This window comes from Hyperolius riggenbachi, chromosome 8 (assembly GCF_040937935.1).
Source record: "Hyperolius riggenbachi isolate aHypRig1 chromosome 8, aHypRig1.pri, whole genome shotgun sequence".
NCBI lineage: Eukaryota > Metazoa > Chordata > Amphibia > Anura > Hyperoliidae > Hyperolius > Hyperolius riggenbachi.
The window spans coordinates 54,246,962-54,264,548 of record NC_090653.1 but is presented as its reverse complement, the minus strand read 5'-3'; the positions used below and the strand labels follow the sequence as shown (position 1 = coordinate 54,264,548).

The 17,587-nt window shown below is 45.8% G+C and overlaps 1 protein-coding gene across 1 annotated transcript in view; it reads right to left on the bottom strand.

The window, feature by feature from the left end:
* The window catches only part of LOC137528823 (oocyte zinc finger protein XlCOF7.1-like), an 86,906-nt gene that overhangs the window by 25,021 nt on the left and 44,298 nt on the right, over positions 1 to 17,587 (bottom strand). The window lies entirely within an intron of this gene.

Below are 17,587 nucleotides of genomic sequence, written 5' to 3'. Positions count from 1 at the left end.
TCGTTCTACCAACTTTGACCCCCCCCCCCCCCCCCGCCGCAATGCACGTGCACCCGTCCTTCTCTGCTGTTCCAAGTCCGGCCGCATACTGCACATGCACGCTGGACAAAACGGGGACACAGGTGGACGCAGAGACACAGGGATTATTATATAGGCTGGTATGTAAGAAAAAAAAAATCCCTCGGGATTTGCCGACATGCAGCTTGTCGGCAAACTAATGGGGAAGGGGCGTCTCTTACAGGAGAGGAACTCCTGCATAACACCCCTTCCCCACCTATCAGAGCCTTCTCACTGGCTCTCCACTGCCTTCTCCCCGCCTCTTTACTACCCCCTCCATGCCAGTCAGTGCTCTGTGGAAGGAGAGCACAGAGCTGCTTCTGCAGCATCGTGACCCCAAAGGTCACAGAAGCAAAAGCAAAGAAGAACAGGACGTAGGGGAGGTGGGGAGCAGCGGTAATGGACCCTGCCCTTGGATAGTCCGTTTCTTACTATGAGAGGTCGAGCTTTTCTCCCACCCTCTCATTGGTCATATGGCATTTCCAGCATGAGTTGGCTGATTTAACCCAAGCAGAAGCCGGCAACGGCAACAGGAAGAAAACTAATGCTGTTAATCGCAGTGGTGTTAAAGCAAACCTGTGAGTACCCCCCAAAAAAAGCAAAATACTTGCCCAAGCAATGAGAACGATCCATGGATCTGGATGATCCATAGGCTTCCCATGTCTTCCTCGGCCCCACGACAGCTGGCCAGGACCATCTTCTTCTTTACTAACCCTGCTGCAGGGTCGGATTTAGGCCAGCTATGGACCTGAGCGATATTGGAGAGAGAGGGGGGAAGAGGAAGCTTCTGCACTGGAGACGAGCTGAGAAATGAGTGACACTGATGGCTGCTGCAGTGTGAAGGCGAGCTGGCTACCTATAATGAAAGGGGGGAGTGGGAAAAGGGATTAAGGGAGTCATCTGGCTACCTATACTGGAGGGGGGGGCGCATCAGTTACCTATACTAGGGCCATAGAGGGAAGGGGGGAGGGGTCATCTGGCTACATTTACTGAAGGGGGGGCAGCTGGTGATAGTGACCTTGGGCGGTAAAGAGTACAAATCCAGCCCTGCAGGTGCCAGTCTGGCCTGTGCATTAGCATGAAGTGCTAATGCATAAAAACAGTGTAATTCGGCAACCAGAGTCCACGGCTTACCCCTGAGTCAACGCCGGCCTGGAGGGGGAATAGTAATGAGCGCCACCGGGACTTTTGCAGAAGCAGGGTGAGACATTTTACAGCATGCCCAAATTTCCTGGTGCCTCATATACATGCACACCTCACTGCTGGGTCAGTGGGGGAAAGGAGGATGGGGGAAGGCTCTGGCCTATCCAGAGGCCATCTACTACTGAGATAAGTATGACTTATTGTTTCAGATGCACTTTATGCACCACAAAAAGACACCAGCCTTTCATAAACACAGACCCTCTGCGCTGTGATGTGGGGAAAATCATAAAGCATGTAAACTAGTACGAGGAAGCAACAGTGGAATCTGGCTGTGTGAGTCGGTAATAAACTGATCTAGAGATTGGGCAGTGATATTCTAATGCAGCTTGCATGCAAACCGTATGCAACTTGGATCTGGGCCAATCAGAATAGGCAGGAAGTTAATCTGATTGGCCCAGTTGCAAACTGAATACATGTGCATGCAAGCTGAGTGAATTTGTATCTCGTCATCTGTAGTGAGTGTACTGCTAGCAGACCATTTATCTGAGGCTATAGTCAAGGCTTGGTGCTGCATCTTTTTGTAACCAATGGGGATCTGTTCCTATGTATCCTATTAAGAACAAAAAACGGTAATACAATATAGTTGTACTACTGGTCAGAAAATATTTTAGGTGTTCTGTGAAATAATATTTAAAGCAAACCTGAAACAAAACAAAAAAAAAACTTATGATACATAATAAATTGTAATTATAGTACGGATAATGAACAGAACATAAGTAGCAAAGAAGAGTCTCATTTTTATTTTCACTTATATAGATTTCTTTTTCTTTAACCATTTATGCCTCCTGGACGTAGCAGCTACGTCCAGGAGGCCATGTGCGCTCCCGCGGCCGATCGCGCGTGTACACTCGCTCTCCCGCCCGCGGATCGTTAGCCCAGGAATCAATCAATCGGGTCATGGTGCCCAATGATTGATTCCTCTCCCCTGCAGAAAAAAGCGATGGCTTCACTCGGAAGCCTCGCTTTTTTCTGTCTCTTGCGTCCCCTACGTCCCTCTAAGCGTACATGTTACACTTATGGCCCATACTCACGGGCTACAATTGTCGCCGCAACACGCGGCGCGCACGTGTTGCGGCGACAGGTCGCCCGTGAGTATGTGTCGTTGCACGGGCGCGCACCCCGAACTGTCGCTGATGTCGCCAGGTGATTGAACTGCTCAATCGCCTGGCGACAGTTGCCGCCGCAACTGTCGCTAGTCCGCGTGAGTACGCGGACTAGCGACAGCAACCTCCATTGAGGAATACGGAGCTTCCGGCGGGGGGAGGAGGAACGTCGGCGACAGCTTCCGTCGTGCCGCTGGTCCCTCTTCCGCGTGTGTACGCGGAGGGACCTGGCGAGGAGCTATCGCCAGCCTGTCGCCCACACGCTCACGTGTGCTGGCGACAGGCCCAAAAAGTTGCCCGTGAGTATGGGCCATTAGAGTGACGTCATGTAAATAAACTCATGGCTGCCATCTTGTGGCCAAAAAGTAAAACTACATCTAAATGTAAAAAAAAAAAAAAAAAAAATCAACACATATTTACTTAAGAAAATGATTATTTACATCCCACCCTCCCCAAAATATCCAAATAAAATGTTTAATAAAAAAAACCAAAGTATTAAATACTTTCCTCACTGTTTCTCGGCTGTTTAAGCTGAAAACAGTCCTGTTTTCTGAAGCACTTAAATATGCTCTTTTGCATAAATAACTGAAGGTTTTCTGTACTGGAAACCAGTATGAGACTTCCTTGCTACTGATCTATTTTTTAGCTGTACTACACATACAATTAATTTTTGCATAAGTTTTATTTGCGCTTCAGGTTTGCTTTAAAGTGAATGGGAACCGCATTTTTAAAAAAATGAAGCAAATACTTACCTAAGGAGAGGGAAGGCTCTGGGTCGTATAGAGCCTTCCGTCTCCTCTCTTGGTGCTCTCTATCCTCTGCTGGCTCCCCCCCCCCCCGTTTCAATCCCCCACCGAAAGGGTATTTGGAAGTCTTCGGGAGCCGTGTCCTCCCGAAGGCGTGCGGCTCCATACTGCACAGGCGTGAGCGTGCAAGAGAGCGTGCTTGCGCAAGTGCAGTACAGGGCTGCCCTTCTTCAGGAGCACTCGGGCTCCCTGAAGACTTCTGAAGCCTCCTTCGGCTGGGTAAAGCAGTATTTGATTAAATTAGTCAAATGCTGCCACCGGGCGAGCCAGCACTGGAACGAGAGGAGCGGGAAGGCTCTATAGGACCCAGAGCCTTCCCTCTCCTTGGGTAAGTATCTGTCATTTTTTTTAAATGCGGTTCCCATTCACTTTAAAGAAACCATGCAGCTTAGCACTGTGTAAAGCCTGCTGAATCTGACTGCTGTAGATTGTTATAAAGCTCAGGTCAAAGATAAAAGTAGTAGCTATTTTTGATTTAGCACATACCACAGCTGCAAAATATATATATTTTTTTTTATTTCATATAGCTTTAGCAGCTCAGTCCTTTGAATGCTCTTATTGACTGAACTTAGTTCTGAAAAAAAGTCGTAAATAGGTATTTGTAGCTATCTAAAATTCTAGTTTGAAAAATGTTAATGTCTTGTCTGCAGGGGATGACTGGTTGTCCTGTCAATTATATTGTCATTCTTAACCTCCTGAGCGTTATGCTGCTCAGGAGGTTTTGCAGCTTCAGAGTCCCCCAGTATAAATTTAACAAATCACACGTCTGTAAAAGCTTTAGCTAGCACTAGGCTAGCTAGTACAGGTATCCCCCCCCCCCCCCCCCGCTAATACATTACCCAGCCTGGCTCTAGCGATTGGCGCAGCCTCCCTGCACAGCTCCAGTCCTCTCTATGGGGAGGATGGTACATGACGTCATGCGCAGACTCGATCCTCACCATAGAGAGACTGGAGCTATGCGGGAGGCTGCACCGATCGCTAGAGCCAGGCTGGGTAATGTATTAGAGGCTGGATCGGGGGCGATCAGTGGGTGGCCGGACACTTATACTAGCTAGCCTAGTGCTAGCTAAAGCTTTTACAGGCATGCAATCACATGACACAGTGTCAGGCATACTGCTAAGGAGGTTAATGGATCAGTCATGTTGGGAGTAGTGATGGTCATGTCTAAAGAGAACTATCAGAGAAGCATGTGATCAGTTTGGTCAGGTATTAAGCCTGGTACACACCAATTTCGATTGGCCAATCAATTAATCACTTTTACCACCTGCATGTGGTATGAGAGTTTGCCTACACAATGGGCTCTATTCACAAAGCATTATCGCATTTACCGATCACCTTCCCACGTTACAAGTCACTAAACCTATCTCACAGAAAATCAGAGTTCCCAACTAGTGAGGTAAATTACAGACTTGTGCTGTAATTACTTCAGGAAATGTCAATTCACAAAGATTTCCGCATTTAATTTACCGGCCAAGAGTGTTCGGTATTTTTCTCCAGCTCACAGCAGCCGATAACTGGCTCCCCCCATGCTGTCTCTGTGGGGTAGATTTGACAGACGGAGAGCTAGGCAGCCAATAGGGAGAGCCACACAGCCTGCTTCTCACCCTGATTCGATGTGAAGGGGAATCGGGTAGGTATTTCAGTGTAGCAAAGCAGAGGAAGCGGACAATTCTGTGGGCTTTCCTGCATCCCTTTTAGATATGTAAATCTGTATTCTATCTAGCATACAGAAGAGCTCCCCCTGGTGGCTGCAGCACATCTAAAGGGATGACAGGCTGCATTGGACAGAAAACCTCCGAGTGATACACACAGCTGCCTGCCTGCCTGCTGCCCTGCTACACCCTGGTAAGTCACATTTACCGAGCAGGGCTTAGTGAATTGAGACATGTTTGTTTGGTAAATTACTGAACTTCTGCCTCATGCGGGAAAAATTTAATGAATTTAAAAAAAAGAGTAAAACCGAATGAGGTATTTTACCGACCAGCAAGATTTTACCGAACTGCCCATTGTGAATAGAGCCCAATGTGCTCATAATATTCAAAATCTGTCAACCCCCATACTAAATGGAGGTAGTAAAATTGGTCAGTGATCTCGCCAATCAAAATTGAACGGTGGCTTTAGATTTGTAAATTAGTCTATGACTTGCTAGTATGATCATGTGCTTAAAGGACCAGTGTCACGAATGGTTATTTTTTTTTCAAATAGTTACTTTAAGTGCTGTTGTAATAAGATTAGAGGTAACCAGCATTTATTTTTTTATAATGTGCAGCATGAGTAAAAAAAACTTACATTATTCATTCAATCCCCCCACTGTATTGGCAACAGCGTCGTGGGACAAACTAACCTGGATAGGGGTGTACAAATGGCAGGCAGCAGTGCCTGCGCAGACAGATCTCTGAAGGTCCCCTCCACAGGCTTCCACTGTCCAATGCGGTGACGTCACCTGTCAATATGACAGGCACTCCCGCTGAGTGTACGAGCGGCTGTGTCAGCGCTTGTGTGGAGCGCCGATCAAGGCAGGGGTCAGAGCAGTTTACCTACTTTGAAACGGTCGTTTGTACACCCCTATCCAGGTTAGTTTGTCCCACGACGCCATCGCCAATACAGTGGAGGGATTGAATGAATAATGCAAGTTTTTATTACTCGTGCTGCACATTATAAAAAATAAATGCTGGTTACATCTAATCTTATTACAACAGCACTTAAGATAACTATTTGGAAAAATAACCAGTCGTGACACTGGTCCTTTAAGCAGGATGTTATCATAGCAAAACAAAGCTTTGCAAATCTATCAGCTGATCAAATAAATTACATGCTTTTTGGTGGGTTATCCTAGACCATACATATCAAACTCCAGGCCACGGGCCAAATTTAGCCCTCAGAGCCATTAAATTTGGCCATCAAGGGGTTTCCCCACTTTGCATTATGTTTGGCCCACTGTAGACCACCAGGAAAGCTATATTGGAGGTGAAGCCCTAGAACACCAGGGAAACTATATGTTGGAGGTAGGCAGAAAGCACCAAACACTAGGGAATTGTATAGGGGACAGTGGGAGGCCTCTAGATACCAGGGAACTATATACGGTAGGGTGGGGGCTACTAGACATCAGGGAACTGTATAGGGGTTGGAGGGGGACCATTAGACACCTGGGAACTTTATAAAGGAGGAAGGTGGCCAGTAAGACATTAAGGTAGGCCCACGACTAGGCCCCAGTGTACAATTTTGGCCCATTATGTATTTGAGTTTGACACCCCTGTCCTAGACATTATCATCACTAGTTGAGAGGACCCTACAGAGGTCATCCATTAAGGTGCCCATACCTTACTTGATTTTACGGGCCGATTGACCTTCCATCGAAGGAGAATCTGTGCCGCCACATGTGACCCCCTGTTCAACCTTTCAATTGATTTGGAGCGAAAATTGGTCTAAAGGATCAGTCTGGGTAAATCAGGGTATCAGCTGGGAAAATCTCAGTCGCATGGGCCACTGGTGGTAAAGTTGATTGATATTGTGACTATGTGATGGACCCCTGGCTGGTATTCCCCCAAGTGTACAAGGGTGTTTGCCCCTCATGCCAATGTGCTATGTTAAAGACTCACCTCTCCACCGGCTTGCAATTGCTGGTCCCCTTTCGGTATTCGGTGTCAACCCAAGTGCTTGCTCCACTGTGACACTGGAGCATGTTTTGCTGTCCACATGCTCAATGTATGTTACAGGCGTTTGCGGTAACGGCAAAGGAGGAGGGCAGGTGTTGCGCCGGTGAAAAGGTGAGTGTTCACCAGGGAAGTGTTGGAGACACTTAGACTCAGGGAGGGAGCACAGCAGGCCCGCGGTGTGAGGATGATTTCTAATAGAATTTAGGCTGGTGGTCTATCTGGTTTGCTATTAGTTTTATGAATACCTAATTGGCACAAATGTATCATTGGTTTTGGTCAAAATCTTCTATTTCTTTTCCTCCAGCTTTTTGGAAGTTTTAAAACTGCCATGTAGGCAAAGTTGATGTGTGAAAGTGATATGTGACACTTGCTCTCCCCTGTCAGCGGTTTGTTTACACTAAAACAATCAAATTGTGAGGGGAAAAAAGTTAGATGCTTCAGTGGGAATCTGGATGACCCATGTCCTCCTCAATCATACCGCTTGCTGGCTGGTAGGGATGATCAATAATATGCAAATACTTCAGAGTTTATACAAATTTTTGTAAATTAGTATCCAGCTTGAAAATGGGCCAATCAGTTTAAACCTGGGTGGGACTTGATTGGTCCATTTTCAAGCTGCATATATTTGCATGAACTTGGGGAAATTTGAATATCATTGATCATCCCTACTGGCTGGGACCCTCTTCTTCATGGCCGTACTGCAAAAAGAATGGACATTTCTCAGCAACATTTGACTGATCTTTGATTGAAAAAACAACAACCAAGTGCCTTAGTTCTTATAAGCTTTCATTAGATTCATCTTTATATTTGATAAACACTAATGGTGTGTACACACTTGAAAGATATATGAAAGATATCAGACCAATTCTACCCCCTTCCATGTAGTATAAGAGCCATACTCTACACCAGGGGTCCCCAAATGTTTTGGGTTGAGGGCTGGGTCAACATACTTTAGACTGCGGGGGGGGGGGGGGGGGGCAGAGAATACATAAAATGATGTAGAAGTTTTTGCAGGCCACACAGTGAAACATAGCCAGGTGACAACCTTCAGTCCAATTGGATAGCAGTGTCACCTGATGTGGAATGTGATTGGAAACCAGCGAATTACTGCTTTCTGGCTTCATTCTATATGCGGACCACCAATATTTAAAGATGTAGCTGATCGCATTTATAATTTTGTGTGTGGGGGTCCGGTAAAAAAGCCTCAGGGGGCCACATTCGGCCCGCGGGCCTTAGTTTGAGGACCACTGCTCTATACAGTCTATTCTATCGAGCTGAACTCCCCATTAGATAAAAATCTTTGCAAGATGCTGCACACAAAGCTGCTGTACACATGCAACAGATCAGAATCTGCAAAAGATCCGTTCCTGCAAATTGCATTCATAGTCTATGATATCTGCAGATCCTCATACACACCTTGTTTAACTGACATTCATCTGCAGATCAGACAATCATCTGCAGATCTGAAGATCCATCCTGGTAGATCTGATCTGCAGATGAATGTCAGTTAACAACCCTGGCGTTCTATTAAGATCGCCAGGGCGGCTGCAGGAGGGTTTTTTTTAAATAAAAAAAAAACTATTTCATGCAGCCAACTGAAAGTTGGCTGCATGAAAGCCCACTAGAGGGTGCTCCGGAGGCGTTCTTCTGATCGCCTCCGGCGGCCAAAAGTAACACGGAAGGCCGCAATGAGCGGCCTTCCGTGTTTTGCTTACTTCGTCGCCATGGCGACGAGCGGAGTGACGTCATGGACGTCAGCCGACGTCCTGACGTCAGCCGCCTCCGATCCAGCCCTTAGCGCTGGCCGGAACTATTTGTTCCGGCTGCGCAGGGCTCAGGCGGCTGGGGGGACCCTCTTTCGCCGCTACTCGCGGCGGATCGCCGCAGAGCGGCGGCGATCGGGCAGCACACGCGGCTGGCAAAGTGCCGGCTGCGTGTGCTGCTCTTTATTTCATATTTCATCAAAATCGGCCCAGCAGGGCCTGAGCGGCACCCTCTGGCGGTAATGGACGAGCTGAGCTCGTCCATACCGCTAAGGTGGTTAAACAAGGTGTGTATGATGATCTGCAGATATCATAGACTATGAATGCATTTTGCAGGAACGGATCTTTTGCAGGAAGAGATCTTTTGCAGATACTGATCTTTTGAATGTGTGCAGCATCTGTGTGTGCAGCATCTTGCAAAGATTTCTGTCTGATGGGGAGTTCAGCTCCATAGAATAGACTGTGTAGGTATGGCTCTCATACTACATGGAAGGGGGTAAAATTGGTCTGTGATCTTTCATTTATCTTTTAAGTGTGTATGTAGCATTAGAATAGTCAATGAGACATGCATAATTCTGCATCAACTTAAGATTATTTGCATTTTATGCAGGTTGGAAATGTACCCATCCTATGAAGCGAAGATGGGATTGAACTGGTGTATTTTCAAGTTGTTAATTTGCATAATTGTGCATCAACTCAGAATTATCTGCTTCCCATTGACCATCCCTGATAGATAGAATCTATTAAAGGGAATCTGAGGTGTGAGGGATATAGATAAGCTGATATATATATATTTCCTTTTAAACTATGCACATTGCCTGGCTTTTCTGTTGACCCACTGCCTCTAATAAGTTTAGTCATAGACCCTGAACAAGCATGCAGATCGGAAGTTTAAGGCCCCGTTCACATCACAAACGCGGATGGCCATGCGTGCGGAACGCGTGCGGACCACAACGCGTACGAACGCACGCCATCCGCGTTTGTGTGCGTTGCGTGGCTGATCCCATCACTGAAAAGTGAATGGGAGAGCCACGCGTTTTTACAAAAAATGCATGCAGCATGCATTCCCGGACCGCACAGGTCCGGAACGCATGCAGTGTGAACATCAGACATTGCACTCTATGCAATGTCTGATGTCGTGCGTGTCGGCCACCTGCACGCGTTTCCAAAACGCGGCTGGAAACGCGTGCAGTGTGAACGGGGCCTAAGTCTGACAAGATTAGCTGCATGCTTGTTTCAGGTATGTATGACATTCAGATGCTACTGTAGCCGAAAAGATCAGCAAGAGTATCATAAAACTCATATTATTTAAAGTGAACCTGGACTCTGCACAGGACAGAAGGAAAACCTAGAGCAATGCACCCTGTATGTATTTAGAGTTTAGCCTGTATAATTCCCCCCTCATCTATGTCTAATCACCACTGTAATTTGATCTCTCAGATGTGTCAGCTCAGGAATCTTATCTGCCACAGCAGAGCAGTTAATTTGTAAGCACAGGATGTTAACAATATGTCTGCTCCCATGAAAGCAGGAAGTAGACACACTGCAGATTTATTGCAAGACTTATCAGCTGTAACAAAGAAATGTTTTTTATTTTAAGCTTATTATGCTGTTGCACATCTTTTAGAGCAGATAGGAAGTTCTGAGTTCAGGTCCGCTTTAAAAGGAAAAAAATGGCAGCCAGCATGTCTTACTTCAGTTTGTGAAAGTTGCTTCCCCAGCACTGAGCCATCACATTGTCCGGCTCCTCCCTCTGGAACATAGGGAGGAGATTGGCAGGGTAAGGCTTCATACACATGCTAGATAAAACTCAGCTGAGGCAGGCGATTGGCTGCCTCTGCTGACAATCCAGTGTCCCCTCCCAGCATCTCCTGGATTTCCTCATATGGTTGTTGACTGGATTTTGGGAGGATGCTGTGTTCCTGTGCAATGCACAAAACCTATATTACAAACTCCCATATTGTGCACTGTTAAACACAAGCCTGAGCGAAGGCTTTGGGATCTTTATATAGTGTATGCCTACCTCAAGCAGTTAATCACAGAATAATTGTGCCATAAAAACCCAACCGTTTCTTTTTTGTACTTGGCAGAGCGTTGAGGTAGGAAGTGAGGAAACAATAGCAATCCATTAGTAAAATTCAATCCAGCTGATTTCTCCTTGTGGTTGAATGACAAGGAGGTTCTGTGAAAGTCCCACAATGCCCATACAGTGTTCTCCCCAGCCTCTTTTTTGAGGCCGGTGCTCCACTCGGCTAATTTTTTTGAGCACCCGGCTGTCATCAGCGTACAGTACCTCGTCATCCTCCTCCTATGCTGCAAGCAGACTTGCACCAGCACTGCATTTACCCATCATGCCGCCCGGCTGGAAAAAAATTCTGGGGAGAACAATGCATACACTAAGGGCTGGAACCCACAGGAGCGCTTTTGGCAGCGTTTTGGCAGCACTGCGATACGCTAGCAGTTTGCCAAAACGCTGGGCTAATGTTAATGGATGGGGCAACTTCCACAGGAGCGTTTGCGTTTCCCAGAAACGCAAACGCAGGACCTGCAGCATTTTGGGAGCGTTAGCGCTTCAATGTAAAGTATTGAAACGCTAGCAGAAACGCTCAGCAAAACCTAAACTGAGCGGTTTTGCTAGCGTTTTGCGGTTAAGCACACTGTAACAAAATGAAAAATAATTCACAGGACCAATCAGGATAAAAACGCAAAACGCTACGCACCCGCTGGGGAAAAAAATACAATGTTGCAAAACACGACCAAAAACGCGCATGAATCCGCTTGCAAACCGCTCAGACAAAACGCTAGTGGTTGCGTTTGCGGTTTTCAGTGGGTTCCAGGCCTTACTGTTTATTATTTGTGTAATGATGTCCATTAATGGTACAATTTGTCCTTCAGATTTGATCATTCAATGTGATTTTTATGATAGAATTGTATAGAAACCTGTGCCATGTGCAGCGCAAATTGATGTGCAATGATTCTTTGGTCGATTGGAAAAGGAAAAAAATTCAATCTGAAATTTGGATCTTATGATCAAATCGGAATGTAAAAATCTGTTAATGGTAACAATCAACAATTGCCTTTAGATTAATTTTATTTTTCAAATCGCATTAAAATATCGATTCTGAAGGAAAAATTGTACTGTTGCTGGGCATCTATAAATGGAAAAATGTGAAGGGACTAGTCTGACTTAGGCCTAGTGCACACTAAAGCGGTTCTGCTGCGGTTTGCGATCCGCTTGCGGGTGCGGATCCGCTAGGGTAATGTATTTCAATGGGCTGGTGCACACCAGAGCGGGAGGCGTTTTGCAGAAACGTATACTCCCGGGCTGCTGCAGATTTTGGATTGCGGATGCGTTTCTGCCTCAATGTTAAGTATAGGAAAAACGCAAACCGCTCTGAAAAACGGCACTTCAGAGCGGTTTGCCAGGCGGTTTTTGTTACAGTAGCTGTTCAGTAACAGCTTTACTGTAACAATACATGAAATCTACTACACCAAAAGCGCTTCACAAAACCGCAAAATGCTAGCTGAAACGCTACAGAAAAAGAAGAAAAAGCGTTTCAGGATCTGCTAGCGGTTTTTGGTGTGCACTAGGCCTAATACTCTATTTCTTCCTATAGTTGGTCGTCGTCTGCTTGTTTTGATGTGGGGAAGCTGGGTTATGTGTTGGTTTTATGGTGTATTCTTCCTCTGTAGAATAAAGTCTTACCTTGCACCTGCTGATCTGAGCTTTTTTTTCCCCCCTTTTTCTGTAAGTATTTAGGAACTCAAAACCATCTAAGAACCAAATAAAACATCCAGAATATCAAAAGTACAAATGACAGGTTTCAATAAAATCAATGGCAATAAAAGTATTAATTCTTACTACAGGAGAGGACTGCTCATTTTGTATGCAGCTTGAAAATGGCCAATTAAATGTCACCTAGTTTTGATTGGTCTATTTTATAGCTGCATAATCCTGCATCCACTTGGAAAGATTTTCCCTGACCACATGCATGATGGCTGTTTACATCATACAGCTACATGCATGATGGCTACTCAATCTGTCTGGTCAACAAAATGCAAAATGTTTTTTTTTTTGCATCAACTCTGGGCCCTTGTTCACATTAGAGGCGTTTTTGTAAAATTTTAAGTGCGGGTGATTGCTTGTGCAATGCTTCTCTATGGGAGAGTTCATGTCAGAGAGGTTCGTTTGCGATCTGCTTTGAAAAGCGATGTGGGCCATTTTTGAGGCGATTTGCCTCAATGGAAGGTATAGGAAAAATGCAAAACACTCACAAAATCGCTTTTTGGCGAGTGATTGCATGAGCGTTTAAAAAACAAAAAAAAGACCATTGTATTGTTTCCGGAACAAAAGATGGAAGCGCTATGCAAAAGTGCTTATAAAAACGAGCCAATGCGCAGAAAATCGCTGGAAATGCTCTAAAAAAAAACGCAGAAAAAAAAGGCCACCGCGGATGGACACGCGAGCTGAACGCAATGTGAACAAGGCCTGAAGGGAGGGGATTTATCAGTTCAGGATCAGCAAAACGCCAGCTGAAAGTGCCCAAGTAAGAACAGGGCCTAAGGGGTGTTTGTGAGACTTCACTTAAAGGATACTAGAGGCAAACGGGATGAGCAGGCATATATCGGCAGCTGTCCTCAGGCCCAACCTCCCCCCTCCCCTCCTTTGTCACCTACATGCTGTCCTGCAGCCTCCTTCGGGACCGGCTGCACACGTCCTAGATCATGTGACAGAGAGTGCTTTGCGCATGATGTAGTCATGACATCATCTGCAGTGCGTTCACGGCCGCAGGTTCAAGGACCCATGCAGTCTGCGACTGCTGTGCGTCTACCCGACCTGGTTGAGGCTGCAGGGAGGCATGTAGGTGACGGAGAATGGAGGAGCGGTGGGCATGAGGACAACTTCCCATACATACCTGCTCCCCCCGGTTTTCCAATTGCTTTTGGCTCTGGTATCCTTTAACCTCATGTAAAAGCAAAAAAGGATCCGCAAACCAGGAGAAGTCAGTGCAAAAAGTTGGTTTCTGTATTTAACCACTTGCCGACCGCGCACTCATAACGCGCGTTGGCAAAGTGGTAGCTGCAGGACCAGCGACGCAAATCTGCGTCGCCGGCTGCAGGCTAATTAATCAGAAAACAGCCGCTCGCGCGAGCGGCTGCTTCCTGTCAATTCACGGCGGGGGGCTCCGTGAATAGCCTGCGGGCTGCCGATCGCGGCTCGCAGGCTAAATGTAAACACAAGCGTAAATAATCCGCTTTGTTTACATTTTTACAACGCTGCTAACAGTAGCAGTGTTGTACTAGATCAACAATCGCCGGCCAATCAGCGGCCGGGGATCGCTGTCACATGACAGGCAGGAGCCTGCTAGAGGCTGCACAGGACAGATCTATTCCTGTGCAGCCTCCGATCTCTGGGGCAGAGAGGGAGAGGGGGAATCCTGCCGTGGAGGGGGCTTTGAGGGTTTGCCCCCCCCCACACACGCATGCAGGAGTGATCAGACCCCCCAGCCAGTGTTGCCAACTCATCCCTTTAATTACTGACACATCTAAGTTATACAGGTTCTGGGGCTATTTGCTCATAATGAGTGCCTTAACTGCATCTACCTAGCCACAAAACCTGTATAATTCATATGTGTCAGTAATTAAAGGGATGAGTTGGCAACACTGCCCCCAGCACATCATCCCCCTAGTGGGGAAAAAAGGGGGGGGGGGCGATCTGGTCACTCTGCCTGTTATTTGATCTGTGCTGGGGGCTGTAGAGCCCACCCAGCACAGATCTTCTAAATCAGCGCTGGTCCTTAAGGGGTGGCAAAGGCTGAGTCCTGAAGTGGTTAAGGCTCCACATTACAAGGTGCAATAAAACCACAGGATCAACTTGCATGTGGGGCCTACCATCTGCCCTTAGTCATAAGTGAGCCTATTTAGGAGGAGGCTATGTGTAGGTGGGAGGAGATGTGACTCCACCCTCAACAGACTGCTCCTTAAAGGGACCCTGAGCAGTGATTAAAAGATTTCATTTATCTGGGGCTTCCTTCAGCCCACCGTAGGCCGCGAGGTCCCCCGGCATCCTCCTGTTACCGGCGACACCAGGATCCTGACGCTCGTCATGCTGGCCGCTACGCATGCGCAGACCTGTCACGCCGGGCCGCCGTGATGATGAAGAGCGTGAGGATCCAGGAAGACTCAGCCCAGGTGTCGCTGGTAACGGGAGCTGCTGGTGGGACACAGAGGAGCCAGGAGGATGCTGGGGGACCTCGCAGCCTACGGTGGGCTGGAGGAAGCCCCAGATAAGTGAAATCTTTTAAGTCACTGCTCAGGGTCCTTTTAAAGAGACATTACATACACCATTTAAATAACATACAGTGGCTTGCAAAAGTATTCGGCCCCCTTGAAGTTTTCCACATTTTGTCACATTACTGCCACAAACCTGAATCAATTTTATTGGAATTCCACATGAAAGACCAATACAAAGTGGTGTACACGTGAGAAGTGGAACGAAAGTCATACATGATTCCAACATTTTTATTTTTTTTTACAAATAACTGCAAAGTAGGGTGTGTGTAATTATTCAGCCCCCTTTGTTCTGAGTGCAGTCAGTTGCCCATAGACATTGCCTGATGAGTGCTAATGACTGTCTCGGTGGTTGTCTAAGAGAATATTGGGAACAACAACACCATGAAGTCTAAAAAACACACCAGACAGATCACGGATAAAGTTATTGAGAAATGTAAAGCAGGCTTAGGCTACAAAAAGATTTCCAAAGCCTTGAACATCCCACGGAGCACTGTTCAAGCGATCATTCAGAAATGGAAGGAGTATGGCACAACTGTAAACCTACCAAGACAAGGCCGTCCACCTAAACTCACAGGCCCAACAAGGAGAGCTCTGATCAGAAATGAAGTCAAGAGGCCCATGGTGACTCTGGACGAGCTGCAGAGATTTACAGCTCAGGTGGGTGTATCTGTCCATAGGACAACTATTAAGGCTCATACACACATCAGATTATAGTCTTTGGAAAATGAAAGATCACAGACCAATTTTACCCCCTTCCAGGTAGTATGAGAGCCATACTCTACACAGTCTATTCTATGGAGCTGAACTCCCCATCAGAAAGAAATCTTTGCAAGATGCTGCACACAAAGATGCTGTAGACATTCAAAAGATCAGTATCTGCAAAAGATCTGTTCCTGCAAAATGCATTCATAGTCTATGATATCTGCAGATCATCAAACACACCTTGTTTAACAGACATTAATCTGCAGATCAGATCCACCAGGATGGATTTTCAAATCTGCAGATGATTGTCTGATCTGCAGATGAATGTCAGTTAAACAAGGCGAGTATGATGATCTGCAGATATAGACTATGAATGCAATTTACAGGAACGGATCTTTGGCCGGAACAGATCCTTGCAGATACTGATCTTTTGTGTCTGTACAGCATCTTGCAAAGATTTTTTTCTGATGGGGAGTTCAGCTCCATAGAAAAGACTGTGAAGGTATGGCTCTCATACTACATGAAGGGTGGTAAGATTGGTCTGTGATCTTTCATTTTCCAAAAACTATAGTCTGATGTGTGTATGAGCCTTTAGTCGTGCACTGCACAAAGTTGGCCTTTATGGAGTGGCAAGAAGAAAGCCATTGTTAACAGAAAAGTATAAGAAGTCCTGTGTGCAGTTTGCCACAGGTCATGTGGAGGACACAGCAAACGTGGAAGAAGGTGCTCTGGTCAGATGAGACCAAAATGGAACTTTTTGGCCAAAATACAAAACGATATGTGTGGCGGAAAACTAACACTGCACATCACTCTGAACACACCATCCCCACTGTCAAATATGGTGGTGGCAGCATCATGCCCGGGGGGTGCTTCTCTTCAGCAGGGACAGGGAAGCTGGACAAAGTTGATGGGAAGATGGATGGAGCCAAATACAGGGAAATCTTGGAAGAAAACCTCTTGGAGTCTGCAAAAGACTTGAGACCGGGGCGGAGGTTCACCTTCCAGCAGGACAACAACCCTAAACATAAAGCCAGGGCAACAATGGAATGGTTTAAAACAAAACCTATCCATGTGTCAGAATTGCCCAAAGTCCAGATCTAAATCCAATCGAATCTGTGGCAAGATTTAAAAACTGCTGTTCACAAACGCTGTCCATCTAATCTGACTGAGCTGGAGCTGTTTTGCAAAGAAGAATGGGCAAGGATTTCAGTCTCTAGATGTGCAAATCTGGTAGAGACCTACCCTAAAAGACTGGCAGCTGTAATTGCAGAAAAAGGTGGTTCTACAAAGTATTGACTCAGGGGGGCTGAATAATTATGCACACCCCAGTTTGCAGTTATTTATTTGTAAAAAATGTTTGGAATCATGTATGATTTGTGTTCCACTTCTCACGTGTACACCACTTTGTATCGGTCTTTCATGTGGAATTCCGATAAAATTGATTCATGTTTGTGGCAGTATTGTGACAAAATGGGGAAAACTTCAAGGGGGCAGAATACTTTTGCAACCCACTGTATATAAACAGTTTGTAAATATACAAAAACATTTGATATTATACCAACAATAGATAATCTATGAAGTAATGTAAAAAAAAGTTACCACCCGCAATTACTGTGGCACTAATTGGAAGACTTTTCCTAAGTTGACAGTTTCCAAACATTTTGAAACTGTACATAAAGGGCATTTATCCTCTTAGCTTCCAAGGGGTGGAGCAAGTATGCTGTCCAGAGGGGGATATATTCAAAGGTTGCGTCTCAAACGTGAAGCCTATTGGATACACAGGATGGGTACTCGTACCCCTGCGGGCCTCAAACGTTGGGATTTGAACCTTGTATATGTGTATTGATTTCTTTCTATTTAACTCCTTTCTTCCATTTTGTTTTTCTGTGGTATTTTACACATATTCTGTCTTTTACATTCAGTGACTTTTTTACATTACATTATATATTGTTGGTATATCAAATGTTTTTGTATATTTACAAACTGTTTTTATATGCGATTTA